This window comes from Puma concolor, chromosome A1, assembly GCF_028749965.1.
Source record: "Puma concolor isolate L17-30 chromosome A1, mPumCon1.1.hap2, whole genome shotgun sequence".
NCBI lineage: Eukaryota > Metazoa > Chordata > Mammalia > Carnivora > Felidae > Puma > Puma concolor.
The window spans coordinates 75,039,557-75,056,499 of record NC_141667.1 but is presented as its reverse complement, the minus strand read 5'-3'; the positions used below and the strand labels follow the sequence as shown (position 1 = coordinate 75,056,499).

Below are 16,943 nucleotides of genomic sequence, written 5' to 3'. Positions count from 1 at the left end.
ATGTCATTGACTGTATTCCTTATGCTGTGCCTTTTATTCCCCTGACATACTAATTCTAGAACTGGAAGCCTGTATCTCCCTCTTCCCTGCATCCATTTTTATATAATATGTATTTTTTTTAACCCTTGGGGCTAATCCTATTTGCTACTTATAGGAAACAAGCACCTGCTCAACCTTGTTTATTACCTCCAGGCCAGTCTGCTCTTTCAGTGTTATAGGGGGATGGGCAGATTGCGATTCCCAGGCATCCCGCAATGTAGGTGGGTCGCCTTAGGGAAAACCTCTACCAGCTCAAAAATTCATCTTACATTAGCAGTGAGGATTTGGGCATCACCCCGAATCATAAGTTTCTTTACTCATAAGTTTAAGGCCTACAATGCGTATTTTAATATGACTCCTTGAATCTTTTTTTAATTTTTTTTAATGTTTATTTATGTTTGAAAGAGAGAGACAGAGTGTGAGAGGGGGAGGGGCAGAGAGAGAGGGAGGCACAGAATCCAAAGTAGGCTCCAGGCTCCAAGCTGTCAGCACAGAGCCCAATGCAGGGCTCGAACTAACGAACTGTGAGATCATGACCTGAGCGAAGTCGGACACTTAACCAACTGAGCCACTCAGGCGCCCCGACTCTTTTTTTTTTTTAATTTTTTTTTTTTTTAACGTTTATTTAGTTTTGAGACAGAGAGAGAGCATGAACGGGGGAGGGCCAGAGAGAGAGGGAGACACAGAATCTGAAGCGGGCTCCAGGCTCTGAGCTGTCAGCACAGAGCCCGACGCGGGGCTGGAACTCACAGAGCGTGAGATCATGACCTGAGCCGAAGTCGGACGCTTAACCGACTGAGCCATCCAGGCGCCCCCCGACTCTTTTTTTTTTTAATGAAATGAGGCAGAATTCCTTTCTATCCATTCAGCATCCATACTATAATATAAAAATTTAAGATGTGATCCAAGCCTTCAAATAGCTTACTATCTTATGGATGTCTTAAGATTGCATGCCTCTGAAAGTTAATGAAATACACAAAATAATAGACACCCACATTGTAATTTTCATACAACAAACAATACCTCTATAAGAATTTAGAGTTGGGATTAATCAGTAGAGGGCAAAGTAAATAATAAACATGCAAAGTGTCGATAAATCAGGACCTAAGCTGAAGCTTAAGGAAGGGGTAGAAAGGGTTTCAGCTGGTGAAGAAAGAGGATGGTATTTCAGGAAGGAAGCAAGATGAGCAATGTTTGGATGATAGTTCAATGCATGGTGCAAATAAATGATGATACCAACTCTAGAGAAAGTTCTGTGGTTGGGGTTAGTGGAAAATAGGCTTGTCTAAGTGAGAGGCAGAAAAATTGCAGGGAATCTGGAGAAAAAAAACAAAACAAAACAGGAGCCGTTAAATCTGTTTAGGAAGGAATTGGGAGTTGTTGTAGAGCTTTTGAACACTAACATAATGAAAGGACCTAAGGGAGATTAATCCAGAGATAGTGTGGAAGATAAATTAGAGTCAGAGAAAGAAAAAAGAGTCACAGAAAAGAGTCAAGAGAAAAGAGCCTGAGAGCTCTTTTAGAAAACTAATGAAAGAATCCAGACCGGTGGTGTCAGAGGCCTAAATGAATGCTACTGACTAAGAGCATCAGCTAAGTTTTCGGAGTTTTTCTTCAGACTCTGATTTCTCTATAACTATTTAATTTCTCTTTTTCATCTTGATTGGATTTGAGCCATTGGTATTTATCTTAGGGATCTTTTCACTGATAATGAAAGATTTTTGTTTAACCTTGAAAGACTTTGAATAAACTTTAATTTTTAAAAGCACTTAACATGTATGGCATATGAGTATGTTTATAATGCTCACTATTAAGCTCAATATTGACAGAATGCCAAGTCTGAAATTTTCAACTATGTTATCTTTAATTTCCAAGCTGTGTTAATTTTGCTGCCTGTAGAACCTTCATTTCCATCTCATTATTGTCTCTTTTCTTGAGACTACTCTAGCTAGCACATGTGTCTGAAATAGGTAGATGCTTTTTCTTTGAATTTTACCTTCCTTGTCCTTTTAGAAAATGGAACCTCTTTATTTACATATTTCAAGGGTACTTTTTATGTCGTAATTGATTTTGAGGACTGTGGCCTGATACTTCTATTTAGATAGAAATTTATGTAAGTAATTTGAGACATCCTTCAAATTGCAATATCATCAGTATTATATGACCTGTTTTTGAGTACCAACACCAAAAAATCCATTATATACATTTAAAATTTGTTTTTTGTGGGTATTTTCATTTTTTGAATGTAAAACATACTTTTTTCCATAAAGCATATATTTCTAATGGACAATCCTTTGAGCTCTTTATGCAAATTTAGCCCCAGGAAAAGAAACAAGTAGAGTTGAAATGAATGACATTGAATATCCCACGTATGTTCATTTGAGAGTCACTAATGTTCACAGAATGAACAACAAATTGATAAGTATTCAGGAAAATAGATGACTGGAGATTATTCAAAACATATTCTACAACTAAAAGCATTTCAGAACTATTGTGTTTTAGGATATGAAATTCTGATAATTCTTTGAATCAGAGTCAACTGGGCATCATTCCTTTTAAAATCTCCACCTGCTGCTGCAAAACCAGCCTAAATAGTTATGTGGCAACCTGTATTGCATTTTGAAACTTAAATTCTTAGAATAGTAATTTTGCACTGGGGTGCCTGTGTGGTTCAGTCACCTAAGCGTCTGACTCTTAAGTTTGGCTCAGGTCACAATCTTGCAGCTTGTGGGTTTGAGTTCCACATTGGACTGTATGCTGATGGTGCAGAGCCTGCTTGGATTCTCTCTCCTCCCTCTCTCTCTTCTCCTCCCCCACTTGCACTTTCTCTCTTGAAATAAATAAATCAACATTAAAAAAAATATTAGTAATTTTGCACTAGGAATGTATTATCCTTGTTAGAATTACTATAAGTGATTTAATGGTACCATATTTTCAAAATAAATGCTATTAACTAAATTTTAGCTGTATCAATTTTTTCAACTAAATGTATCAATTATTTAAATACAAATTATAATTAATATAACTTAATATAAGTTAATATGCATTCTGTATTTTTTAAATTATATATAATTTTTCTTTTTTTCTAATAAGAAATAAAATACATTTCATTCTTTGGCAGGAGTCTTATATTATTTTTTCAGCCAAAAGTGTATGTAAAAAGTTTTTTTAATCAAAAAACTCCTATGATAAATATCTATTGTTTTTATACTTACAGACCTCATCTACTTTACAGTATAAATCGTATGATGTTATAATTTGACAATATGACTGTTTCCTTTAGCAAAGTATAAACTCTTAAAAGCAAAGTTTTACTAAGTGCTTAATAAATTCATTGATAACTGAATGCATGAATTTTTTACGTTACTAATTTTTTTGGTTTGTTACTTTGGAGTTTGTTTAACATAGGGACATAAATCTTTAGGTACCTAATTTAAATGAATATATAGCTATCTCTGGACTTAAAAAAATGAAATCCAGTTTAAAATTCTTCCACATTTAAGTAAATGGATTGGTTTCGTATAATTATTGTTAAATATGTTTTCCTAGGTAATCCATTATGGAGTGCATTACAAAATTCTTGTGAAGAGCTGTGATTGATTTATAATGACCTTATTCATTCAGATCTTGATTAGCAATTTCTACATTTATTTCTTTAAAGAAAATACAACAGTTTCAATTTAATTTATGATTCCAAGTTGGTGTGGAAGAGATTTTTTGTGGTTACCATTAGGTGCATACATAACATCTTATTCAAATAGCAGTCTGTATTAAGTTGATGGTCACTTAAGTTTGTATCCATTCTAAAAGCACTAATTTATCACCCCTCCCTTCTTTATGTATATGATACTATAGTTTACATCCTTTTTTGAATGCCTTGACTTTTATACATATAGTTGATTTTACTGCTTTTGTGCCTTAACCTCTATACTGGTTTTATAAATGATTAATCTAGTGTTTTTATTATCTTTATATTCACCTATAAATATTTTCCTTTCATAATTTTCTTTCTCCTGACTATGGTCTTTCCTTTCCCCTCAAAGTATTCCCTTTAACATTTCTTGTAAGTCTGGTTTTGTGGTGATGAACTCCTACAACTTGTGTTTGTCTGGAAAACTATCTCTTCTTCTAAGGTGAATAATAGTCTTGTTGGGTAGAGTATTTCTAATTGTAGCTTTTTCCCTTTCAGCGCTTTGAATATATTATGTCTCTACATTCTGGCCTGAAAAGTTTCTGCTGAAAAATTAGCTGTAGCCTTATGGAGTTTCCCTTGTATGTAACTGTCTTCTTTTTTCTTGTTACTTTTTAAAATTCTCTCTCTATCTCTATTTTTTTGTCATTTTAATCATTATGTATCTTGGTGTGGACCTCTTTGGGTTTATTTGGGCTGCAGGGGGCGGCGGGGGGTGGCTCTTAATGTCTCCTGGATCTGGATGTCTGTTTTTTCCCCTAGATTAGGGAAGTTTTTAGCTATTCTTCAAATAAGATTTCTGCCTTCTTTTCTCTTTCTTCATTTTTTGGGATCCCTATAATATGAATGTTATTACACTTGATGGTGTTGCTGAGCTCCCTTAACCTATTTTCATTTTTTGTTATTCTTTTTTCTTTTGCTGGTCAGCTTGGTCATTCTGTCTTCCAGTTTGCTAATCTTTCTACTTCTTCAAATCTACCATTGATTCCCTCTAGTATATTTTTAATTTCAGTTATTGAGTTCTTCATATCTGATTTGTTCTTTTTTTTAGTACTTATTTATTTTTGAGACAGAGCACAAGCAGGAGAGGGGCAGAGAGAGAGGAAGACATAGAATCATAAGCAGGATCCAGACTCTGAGCTGTCAGCACAGAGCCTGATGCAGGGCTCAAACCTATGAGCTCAGGTCATGAGATCATGACTCAAGCTGAAGTTGGACGCCCAACTGACTGACTCCCAGATGCCCCTGATTTGTTCTTTTTTATGTTCTCTATCTCTTTGTTGAACGTCTAACTGGAATCCTCCTTTCTTTTATCAAGTTCGTTAAGTATTTTTATGATGATTACTTTGAATCCTCTATCAGGCATACTGTTTATCTCCATTTCATTTAGCTCCTTTGCTGTGTTTTTGTTCTGATCATTCATTTGGGACATATTCGCCTAGCTTCTTATTTTGTCTAACTCTGTGTTTGTTTTCTATGTATTAGAAAAGTAATTTACATCTCCTATCTTGAAAGTAGTGGCCTTATGAAGAAGAGGTCCTGTAGTGTCTTGTAGCACACTGTCTCCTTTACACCAGAACCTGGCAATACAGGGCTATCTCCTATGTTGGTTGCATACACCTACTGTTTTAACTTAGTCTAATTTACCTTCAGTTTAGTCATCTGCCATGACACACTTTGCCTGTTGTAGCAAGGGTTTGGTCCCTGTATTGGCAAGGGGCCAGTTTGGGACAGCTCTGTTCTTCTAATTAGGTGGTCTCAGCAGCCAGACAAGATGCTTGCCCTCGGCCCATTTTCTGGGGCTGCAGTTCCACTGATGTGCCGGCTGCTCTCTCTGCATTGTCCCTGAGAAGCTTTCATTGGTGGGTGGGGCCTCCAGAGAAACCAGATATCTTGGTTGTTCTTGGAGATGTCTTTTAAAGATCCCTACCCTTCCAGCATGAATCATCATGTTTACCCCAGGTGCCTTTCATACTGCTGCTTTTATACTATATCTCTGTGGGGTTGTTTTTTATGTGGTCTCACATAACAAACAGGGGGCACTCAGTTTCCTGTCAACCTCTGGCTCTCCTAGAACTGACCCTACTGATTTTTAAAGTACACAAGGGTAAGCAAAACCCTTGAAAAACTCACAAAGTTAAGCCCACTCGTTTTCTTTTTTTTTAATTTTTTTTAACGTTTATTTATTTTTTGGGGACAGAGAGAGACAGAGCATGAACAGGGGAGGGGCAGAGAGAGAGGGAGACACAGAATCAGAAACAGGCTCCAGGCTCTCAGCCATCAGCCCAGAGCCCGACGCGGGGCTCGAACTCACGGACCGCGAGATCGTGACCTGGCTGAAGTCGGACGCTTAACCGACTGCGCCACCCAGGCGCCCCAAGCCCACTGGTTTTCAAAGCCATATGTTATAGGGATTTGCCTTCCTGGTGTAGGTTTCCTATGCCTGGGGTCCCTGGGGTGTCTGGTGTTCTGGTGTGTGGTCTGCTTCTCTCCCTTCTCTGTGCTTGTGGTGTCCCTCCCCTGTGGTTAGTCTCAATAGGAGTTTGATTTCTGATTGCTTTCTCTGCCCCTCCTACCCTTTTTTGATGTGGCCTCCTCTCTTTGATCAAGTATGGAAAATCTGTTCTGACATTCTTTGGGTCATTTTCTGGGTGCACTGATGTGGCTGTTATCTAGATGTGTCTGTGGGAAGAGATGAGCTTAGAATCCTCCTACTCTCCCATCTTCCCAGTAACCTCTTGGGGAAGATTTTTTGAATGTTGATATGTTCTTATGATAACTTGATGACATTTTGGATAAATATATCTTGTGTCAATATACAGTGCATAAATAATGAGGAATATATAGGGAGGAAAAGACTTTAATATGGCTTCTTGCCATAGTACTCTGAATAATGTCTCTTTGGCAAATTCATACTTCAGCATTTATGTACAATACCAACTTAAACTAGTCATTCTTAATAAGAAGGATGAATTATCATAGCCTAAGGAGCTTTTTGAAAATATGGACTCCACTGGAAAATTCTTATATAGACTAGGAATGGCACTCAGCTGTATGTAAGTGGTAATATTATCCAGGTCATTTCTATACATAGCCCTGATATAACTCCTGAATTATAGGCATACAATGCTCATACTTGGGACATATATTTATATTCCAGCTAAGCTGGACATGTATAGATGTTCATATAATATAAATTCTCTTATATGTTTGATACTTTAGGAGTCAGGCCAATAAGCCAAATAATCAATATATCTTAGTGATGGCATGATAGTTTTTTTTTTTTTTTTCAGTCTGGTTGTTTTACTAACATATAAGAGTGATAGTATTAGAAATATATTCTGGAAGAATGTAAATCTTCTAGGCCACTTAACACCAGTGGTCACAAGTTGAATATATATCCCTCTCTATCCCCATGTCTTACTTTCTGCTTTTTCTTGGAGACTCCACAACTACTTTCCCTTCTGCACTCTTGTATTTTTAGCTGCCAGGATTAGTGCTTTATTTCAAGTGCTTTATTAGTGCATTCTTCTCAGTAGGTGTTGAATATCCTTCTCTTTAAACTGCATTTGAGATAATTAACTACTATTCTGAAAGGCTGCCTAAACCATAATCCCTTCCAAATAAGTAAGTTCTTACACTAACAGCAATAATGCTTAGTGTAGATTGCACTAGGCTTTCTGACTTGATTCCAAAGCTATCATTTTGTTAACCTAGACACAGAAAAGTCCAGCATTCTATACAGGGGTTAATATAAAATCTCTACTTAATAATGACAGGTACCATTAGTCAGTTACTAACCAATGCAATCTCAGGAGTGGCACAGATGCCAAGAGATATAGGCAGATACGAACTAGAAATAATGAAGCAACAGGTTTCAGTATTTGCATTTCCAGTGTTCAAAATGCACAAGCCTCTCTTGTATCACTATATGCTATCTCCTAATTGAAAACTTCTTTACCTTTTCCACCATGAGATTCCATGTTTATAATCTAATATTCAGAGGAAAATAAATATAATTCTCACATATGTGTTAGATTAAGAAGATAATAGTACAAAAAAATGAAGGAAAGAATACTACATAAAATAAGTTTCATGAATCAAGGTGGGGAAATTATACTTTTGCTCCAAACCAAAGTTTTAAAAAATTATCAAAAAACTAACACAAGTAGAAAGAGTTACCTCCATTAGAGATTATGCCTTTTGACTGATTACATTTTAGAGGCTTCTTTAGACTCTAGACTTTAGACCCCAGACCTCCCTTTTCTTAGAACATTTGCTTTAGAAAACTGGTTAATTGTAATTTTTTTTCTCATCCTCTTTGAGTTGTAAATCTTTCAAAAAGTCCTTGTAAGGTTTAACCCAGGAATGTCTTTCTGAAGTATCAGGAACCATCCCTTTGAAATCTAATTATCAAAGATGGGCCCCAGTCTCTCACCTTCTGTGGGGAGATAGGAACTTCACTCTGTCTTGACCCTGCTGCAATTTATAAAATTACCTTCCACTATGAAAATGGAAGAAAGTTTACTTATCCTATGAGTAAGACCATTTGGCAAACAGGGTAGCCTATGATTACTACCATCCCAGTTCTTACAAATTCCCTAATCCTTTTTTTTTTCTCTCTCTCTTGGTCGAGTTGAGCTCAGTCTGAAGTCTAGTCTCTTTCCCAATTGCAGTAATCTTGAAGAAAGTCCTCACTGCCTGCTTAACCTTATCTGGGACAGTTTTTGCTCCAATACTCTCACTCTTTCCTCTCCTTCTTCCTTAAATAATGCTGTTTATGGTAGAATCCATAAAGAAAAAGATGCCAAGGCCACACTAAATTCATGCACTATTGGCAGAGAATAGGAATAACTAAGACTATATAACCAAGAAAGTCCAAATCAAAAAGAAAGTTGATTAGGAAGGGAGAAATGGGTCCTTGCTTTTGAGGTGGCAAGTTATCCTTCCTCTAGAGCTGCCCTAAATAACATTCCATTTCTTCATAAATTCACTGAGACAATTTTCTGTGATTTGTTGTACTAGATTTCAAGGATCATTACTTTTACTGTCTTTATTCCTCCCAAAGGATGGTTACCAGAAAATTCCCAGAATTCTCCCTCCACAAGGCAAATGAAAGTTCTTAAGTTTGGGTAAACTGTTCAGCAAACATTTTCAAGGGATGGAGAATTCTTAAAAGAGGAATCACAGGACACATGGATATTGTAGTGAAATTCACAGGTTAAAAACACAGCTCGCTCAGCCCCCCTCCCTCTCCCAATTTCTGTTATTGGGCAAACACACTTTATTTATCTTATTCTTTTTCCTCTGGGATGGGGAAGTCTTTTATTCTTATAGTGCTTATAACTTTTAAGCTTAAGTGGAAGAAAACTTCTTAGACCCCTCCCCTAGACTAAAAAGAAAGTGGATCTTATTGATGGATTAAAGAGAACAAATGAAATTTGGCGATATATCACCATAAATAATATTTTGGTTGCTCTTGACTTTTTCAAGGTCATATTTCCTCACTAATACAGATCTTTCTTTTTTTCTTACCAACAAGCAAATATCTCCCAAACCAAGCCAAAACACACACACACACACACACACACACACACACACACACACACACACCGAGAGCAATTGAGTATAATGAAAATTGTTTTGAGGTGCAGACTTTAAAATATGTGATATAATACTAAATATTGTATTTAGTTCATAAATATATTGAACCAGGAATCTAAAGGTTGGAGTAATATTCCAGTTTAGCTACTATTAGCTTTTGCCTTTGAGCAAGACATTTGAAATCTATGAACCTCAGTATTTTGCCTAAAGATAGAAATCGTGATTCCTGCTGTAAGAATATCAGAATACTTTTAAAATTGAATGCAATACTGAATATGAAAATGATTCATGAAATATGAATACTTACAAAACTAAAGATGACAGTACTAAGGAAAATAGTCCATTAGTGCTTGATGTTGTACATCTTAAATCAAGTATTGACTTAAACAACACTGATATTTCAAAAATCTAGAAGTTGATACTAATCAGTTTGAGAAGAAACATCTTAGAGAATGTAAAAAAAAACTTTTGGATGACATCCATGGTGTGCTTATGTAAGCATTCAGGTATTCAGGTATATTTATTTACCAGAGATTTTTATTCACATAGTTAAATGCTTACTGCAGTTCAGGGTCTTTCTGTTGCAACTACTAAACGTATAGTTTTGAGTGTATTTATAGAGCAGTGTTTAGCTTTGTTGATTATAATGAATTAAAACTTGACAACAGTGATGGTTTTATGAAGCTATAGTCTCTCCCTAAATTAACTTGAAACTACATTTTTAAACTAGACAAAGTGTATTCTAAGGAATATATCAAAAAATAAATATGTAAAAACAATCTAAGAACAATTTTGTAGAAGAAAAGTTAATAGAGATTTGGATTTCCTTGTGTCAAAAATGCAGTTAAACCTTAAGGCATTTTCTATCGCCCTGTGATTTTACAGCAAGATCATTGAAATAGAACACAGACTCATGAGATAAATCCCAATACCTAGATGGATTTGGTAGGTGAATGTCTGGTCCCACTTCAAATTGGGGAGGAGAAGGGAATGAGTTGTTTTAATACATGAGGTTCAGCCTTCTGGCTCATGATAGACATACAAACAAAAAATATAGACAGATGCCCACTTCATTCCTTACACAATGTAAAATTCAAAGTGGATAATAATTCAGAACTTAAAAATGAAACTGCAAAAGTGTTAGAAGAAAACATAGGCATATATACCTTTATATATGTTAGGAATAGGCAAACACTTTCTAAACATAATCTGTAATATTGTAATAAAATTAGCCAAGATAGTACATAAATTTATTTCCTTCGAAGAGTAAGGTGGATCAATACTCAGGATATGAAGAATCTGAAAAATGTGGATATTTAAAAAGAAATAGTGAAAAGAGTATGTGTTATTTGTACATACCCTCCTTGTATAAAGATAAATAAATAAATGCATGCTAGTTCTCATATACGAAGAATATTTTTTTAATGTTTCGCTCTTTTTATTTTTGAGAAAGAGATAGGGTGCATGCACATGAGCAAGGGAGGGGCAGAGAGAAAGGGAGAGAGAGAATCCCAAGCAGGCTCCATGCTGTCAGCACAGACCCTGATGCGGGGCTTGAACCCATGAACCATGAGATCATGACCTGAGCTGAAATCAAGAATGGGACACTTAACCACCTGAGCCACACAGGTGCCCCATGAAGACTATTTATGAAAAAAGCATATGGAAATATATTTAAAGCAAACTATTATTGACATTTATTTGAGGGAAAATGTTCTCTAGACTCTGAAGAAGACAAATGTTAGAGCTAGGGTTTCCAAAACCCTTGCTTTTAATATCTATTTAACCTTCATTTTAGATTCAATTTTAACATGTTTTCTAGTGAATTTTTATTTTTTAATATGTGTAGGAAACAGTACTCCATTGTTTATATTGGCGTTAATATAATATGGTTTGAAATCTTGTAGAAGTATTTTTAAATAATTGAGTTTCTTACAGGGTTTGTCTTTTGATGATTTTTTTTATTAACTTCTATAATAGGTAATTGTGTAAAAGTTATCCCAGTGATTTTCTATACAGACAAGAAATATAACATAATATAATCAAAAAATATCTGAACAAATATACATTACTGGGGTCAGATTGGACCAAAGTAATAAGAAAGTTCAGTTACTGACCTTCTCCTAAACAAGGCTCTGCTCTAACACTAGATATCCAGGAAAGTTTAGGAGGTGAAGGGATTGGCCTTGAATCTACAATCCAGATTGAGAGCATGAAATACACCACAAAGCAAATAAAGCAAATAATATAATTTTATTTTTGATAAGAGTGCTTAAAAAATTAAGCTTGAGAGGAGTTGTTTCAGATAGAATACACAGAGGGTATTTTTTTCTGAGGAGATGACATTTCAACAAAAACTGTAATAAAGTGAGAAAGAGCTATGCAAAAATGTCTAGATGGAATTTACAATGGCATAGTTAAGTTGCAGCTATAAAACCTGTGTGTCTTTGAGGAATGAGCTGGGTCAGGAGTTGGAAAAAAGTAAATCAGAACGCTAAGCAGAGAGTAGATTATGTAAGGTCTTGTTGATCACCTGATGGTATTGAGCACAGAAAGGATAAAGTATGATTTATATTTTACAAAGGTTACATCACCTGCTGCCAAAGAATGAAATGTCTTTGGGTTTGGTGGGTGTTGGCAAGTGTGGGGGTATGGGAGCCAGAGTACTGCTATGGTCTCTGCTAAAGAAGATGGTAGCTAGCTTGGTCTAAGGAAATAGTGGTAGATTTAGTGATAAGTTGTTTGATTCTGATTTTGAAACTTGAGCCAGTAGGCCTTGAAGATGGATTTCATGTGAGGTATAGGCAAAGCAAGGGATTTACCATGACTCCTATATTTTGCCACTGAAGACTGGGTAAATGGTGTGCTTTATTAGAATGGGGAATCCTATGTGAGAAGTAGGTTTTGCAGGAGTGCTCAGAAAGTAAGATTTTGTTTTCATATGCAAAATTTGAGACACCTGCTATTCTAGGTGTCAAAAGGTCAGTTCAATATGAGTCGATAGCTCATAGAAAGTGTCAGACTAGAGATACAAATTTGGGAGTGATCAGTGTATATTTAAGTTCGGAGGATGAATTTTCCTCATAAATGAAGAGGAAAAGGCCAATATTTGTTCCTGATATTTATGTTTTATATAATAGATGGTATATATTTTTTTCTTTCTTTCTTTTTTTTTTTTTTTTGGCTGGGTAGATGAATTAGGTCAGAAATGTAATAAAGAACATTGATAATGTAATGTATAACCGAGGGGGAGCAGCAATGGTAAGTTCAGTGACTTTCCTTTTTGTATAACATGATGTGAGTATTGGACAGAAGGTTCATGAAATTGAGCCCTTTTTAAGCTCTGCGCAAATAGCAGAGAGATTCTCCCTGTCTCTCTCTATCTGCCCCTCCCCTGCTCATGTTCTCCTTCTCTCCCTCTCTCCCAAAATAAATAAATAAACTAAAAAAATTAAAAAAAAATCAATTGACTGTGAAAATAATGACTACTTCTGGTCTCTATTCTGCCCCATTGATATACAATTGATTCTTGTTATCTGTGGTAGTTTTGTTCTATAAAGTCCACTGTGCTGATGAATACTTAGCAGTTACTCTTAAGGAAGATATAGGGTTAGGTTCTTGTAAACCTCTGGTCACAACATTTTTTCAGTTGATCAATATATACTATTGTTATACATTTTTTTCTGTTTTAGAACATCTTATTTAATATACTGTTGATTCATCAACATTGAACTCACTGCCAACAGCACTAAAACTCATACCTAAATGATGTTTATCTAATACACTCATTTTCTCCATAAGGCACATGGTGGCCTTCTTCAGCTTATAAGCCCTAGATAGTATTTGAACATGATGCTTGGGAACATTCTAAACAGCAAAATCACCAACTAAAAAATGTGAAAAGCATGGCACTAAATAGACTGCAAAAAAGGACATTTGTTTACACTATGAGTTGAAAGAAGGCAGAGTGTTGCCTAATTGGATGTCAGCTGGGAAAGTGTCAGGGGACTCAAAATGTTGCTGCTCTGTGTATGTCTGAGACTGCACAGCATATATTGATTTGGGGGTTACAAATAATATTAGTCAGGAAGTAAGTTCACAAATAGAGAATTTTTTCCTAAGCCCAGGCTCTTATGTTCCTGGGGAAAGGAGGGGCAATGCCGGGCCCTGGCCGGGCCTCAGAAGCCAAGCAGGACCAGGATGCTTCACAGCATGAAAAGGTGAGCATCTCTGGGCCACAGAGATACCTGCAGTACATCTGCACCCACCCTGATGTGGCCAGCACTTCCCTTTGTCTTCAATGTAATGATTTCATCATAAGTTTATACAACTTAATAGCTACTACATTTAAACTGGTGAACACAATTCATGAAAATCAGCATTTAAATAAGCACATTAATGTATAATTCTTTATCTCATGTAATTTCTTTTCTAAACTCAGTCTTGTCTTCAATTGAGTAAGATCATGACTTCTAGCATTATTTTCCCTGCATGTGTCCCATAAAACATAGTATGTTTTTTTTTATTTATTAAAAAAAATGAATTGCTTATAGGTGTGACATGCACAAAGGCCAGATTGGGATTTTATGTTATGAAAGATAATGTAGCTTATTGGTTAAGAAAATGTACTCTATTATAAATATATTATTATCACATTTTTCCAAAATATGTTTTGATTTAGATCAAACTCAAGCTTGCACAATTTTATTTCCATAATCTCTAGTATTAGAAGATTACTTTGTTAAAACAACTTTGTATATCCAAAATATATTAGAAATCTTAAAAATTCAGTGTAATTGCATTAAAACCATGGTATCCATAAGGTGGACACAGAAAGTAATATATTAAGTTCACGTACATACAAATATCCATGTTTAATGTAAAATTACAAAACTGAATACTGACAAAAGTTGCATTTATGCATTCTAATATTAAAAATAAAAACAAAAGACTTTGGAATTTATAGAAAGAAAGACTTTTATATGCTGCCTCAGTGCTGCCTATTTGCCTCTTCTCTGCCACTCATTTGCTACATGACTGTGCAATTTTCACGTAACCTCACTGTGCCTCAGTCTTCATCTGTAAAAACAGAAGTAACATAACACCTCATCAAATGTTTTTCTTTGCTTGGTTTTTGTTTGGTCACCTGATTCTTTTTTTTTTTTTTTTTTTAAATGAGGATCAGATGAAGTATAGCACTTAAAACAGTAGGTGTCACATTTTTAGGACCATAGAAGTTTATTATTGTAGTTTAGTATGGTAGGAATAGTATTATCTAAGATGAATTTTTCTTTTACTGATTTTAAAATCTATTTGCATATATTTTTTTAATTTTTTTTTAATGTTTATTTACTTATTTCTGAGACAGAGACAGAGCATGAGCGGGAGAGCAGCAGAGAGAGAGGGAGACACATCAGAAGCAGGCTCCAGGCTCTGAGCTGTCAGCACAGAGCCCAACGTGGGGCTCGAACTCACAAACCGTGAGATCATGCATGACCTGAGCCAAAGTTGGTCGCTCAACCGACTGAACCACCCAGGCGCCCCCTATTTGCATTTATTAATAGGTCATCTACCTGTGTTCTTTGTCCTGTCACATGTCTTTATATTTTCATGGCCCAGAAAATTTTACTAGTGTGTTTTCCTATAAGTACATGCATGCATATATATTCTCCTAAGTTGAATGTTTGTAATTATTTCTTGTATTTATATGTACAGACATAACTTCACACACCTGACTCCTATATTGTTTTTTGCAGTATTTATTGAATCCTTTCTCTTTTTTTAATTAAATGTTTATTTATTTTAAGAGAGCGTGAGCACAAGCAGGCAAGGGGCAGAGAGAGAGAGAGAGAGAGGGAGACAGAGGGGGAAAGAGAGAAAGAATCTCAAGCTGGATCTGTGCTGTCAGCACAGAGTCTGATGTGAGGCTGGAACTCACTCACTGTGAGATCATGACCCAAGCTGAAATCAAGAGACTGACACTTAACTGGCTGAGCCACCCAGGTGCCCCTGAATCCTTTCTAATGACAAAAATGAAAGTTACTGTCCGTCACCTTTCTTCTCCATCTGCCCCTCCATGCTATTTAAGATGATATTACTTTAATATTTAAATATTTTATTATTAAGTCTATTTAAAATCCCTTTATTTCATGTATCCATTTATCGATAACCCTCATCTGTAAGATGTAAACAGTTTACTAATTTATATTTCCCCTTCCTCTTCTAACTTAGCTAGATAAGAAATTATAACCCGCATTAAGCCTTAATTTTTGAATAAAATACAAACCATGTCTACCTCAAATTATTTGGAAGTTATAAAAATGATGATTTAAATTCTTTGAGATGAGCTCATAGTAACAACTATTTCTGAATTCTAGTATCTTCACAAAGACTTGTTGATACTATATTAGAACTAAAGATAACTGGGCATACAGTACTTGGCATATGCTTTCTTTTTTGGATATTTACTTGGAATTGCTCCACTATATTGTATCATTGAATGTTGCTCTAAAATAACATAAGCCATCTTGTTCTTTTACTCTTATGTAATGTGATTTTCTTGTCTTTTTAACCAAACAAGCAGAATTCTTTGAAAATAAGTAACTTTGTGCGTATGTATCCTAGTACTCACCATCTGAGCTTAATTTACTGAGGCCATAGTATGCCTTTTCAATCTGTGAATCTAAATCATCTTTTCCTTTTGGAAATATTTCCAGTTGGAATTACATTGGAATTACAAAAAAATATTGGAATTACATTCATTAACTTCTGCTCAATTAGTTTAGCTTCTTTTGACAAACCAATGATGTGCATTTTGGAATTTTGACTGTATTCAGTAGAGAGGGAGAAAGAGAATCCCAAACAGGCTCCACACTCAGCACAGATCCTGATGAGGGGCTCCATCTCATGAACCGTGAGATAATGACCTGAGCCAAAATCCATAGCTCAACACTTAACCAACTGAGCCACCGAAGCACCCCAGTCTAATACTTTTGACCTCATGCATTTCTATTTCATTTTGCTCTCTTCTTTTCTGTTGTCTATCATCTAAATCTCTTACTTCATTTTCAGCCATTTGATTTTATCCAGGAACTTCAAATATACCTGCATTTCTAAAACAGTATTATTTTTTTCCTTTCCTTTTTTCCTGAACTTTCTGAGTCCTATATCTTTGCTTGATGGCCTTTTTATAAATTATATTGCTTCAAATCTTATTTTATCTTCATATTAATATAAGTGATCACAAGTTCTGTTTGTTCAATGAAATCACTTTTTCTTATGAAAATATTCATGTTCCATGCATTTCTTGTCTGTCCCCCCCCCCCCCAATTTTTGGTAAATATCCTGTGCTGGTTCCTTTTTGGTTGCTCATCTGAATCAGGTGAACCTTTTCCAAGAGGGATCCATTTGTATCCAATCCATAAGGGCAAGACCATATCCTCATTCCCAGGGAGAGCATGTGTTTTTTGTTTGTTTGTTTTTGTTAAGTATTTACTACTCCCCTCCATAGATAGAGGCAGATGTACAGCATTATTCATGATTCAAGTCTCACCTCATCACTCACACTACTCTTCTAGACACCTGGTTGTTTTGATTAATGTAAACGTGG

General features: G+C 35.5%; 1 non-coding gene across 1 annotated transcript; it reads right to left on the bottom strand.

The window, feature by feature from the left end:
- Positions 1 to 223: 223 nt before the first annotated feature.
- Positions 224 to 373, bottom strand: LOC112861932 (U12 minor spliceosomal RNA). The gene has a single exon (XR_003223783.1). It is a non-coding gene; the product is annotated as a U12 minor spliceosomal RNA (small nuclear RNA).
- Positions 374 to 16,943: the final 16,570 nt, after the last annotated feature.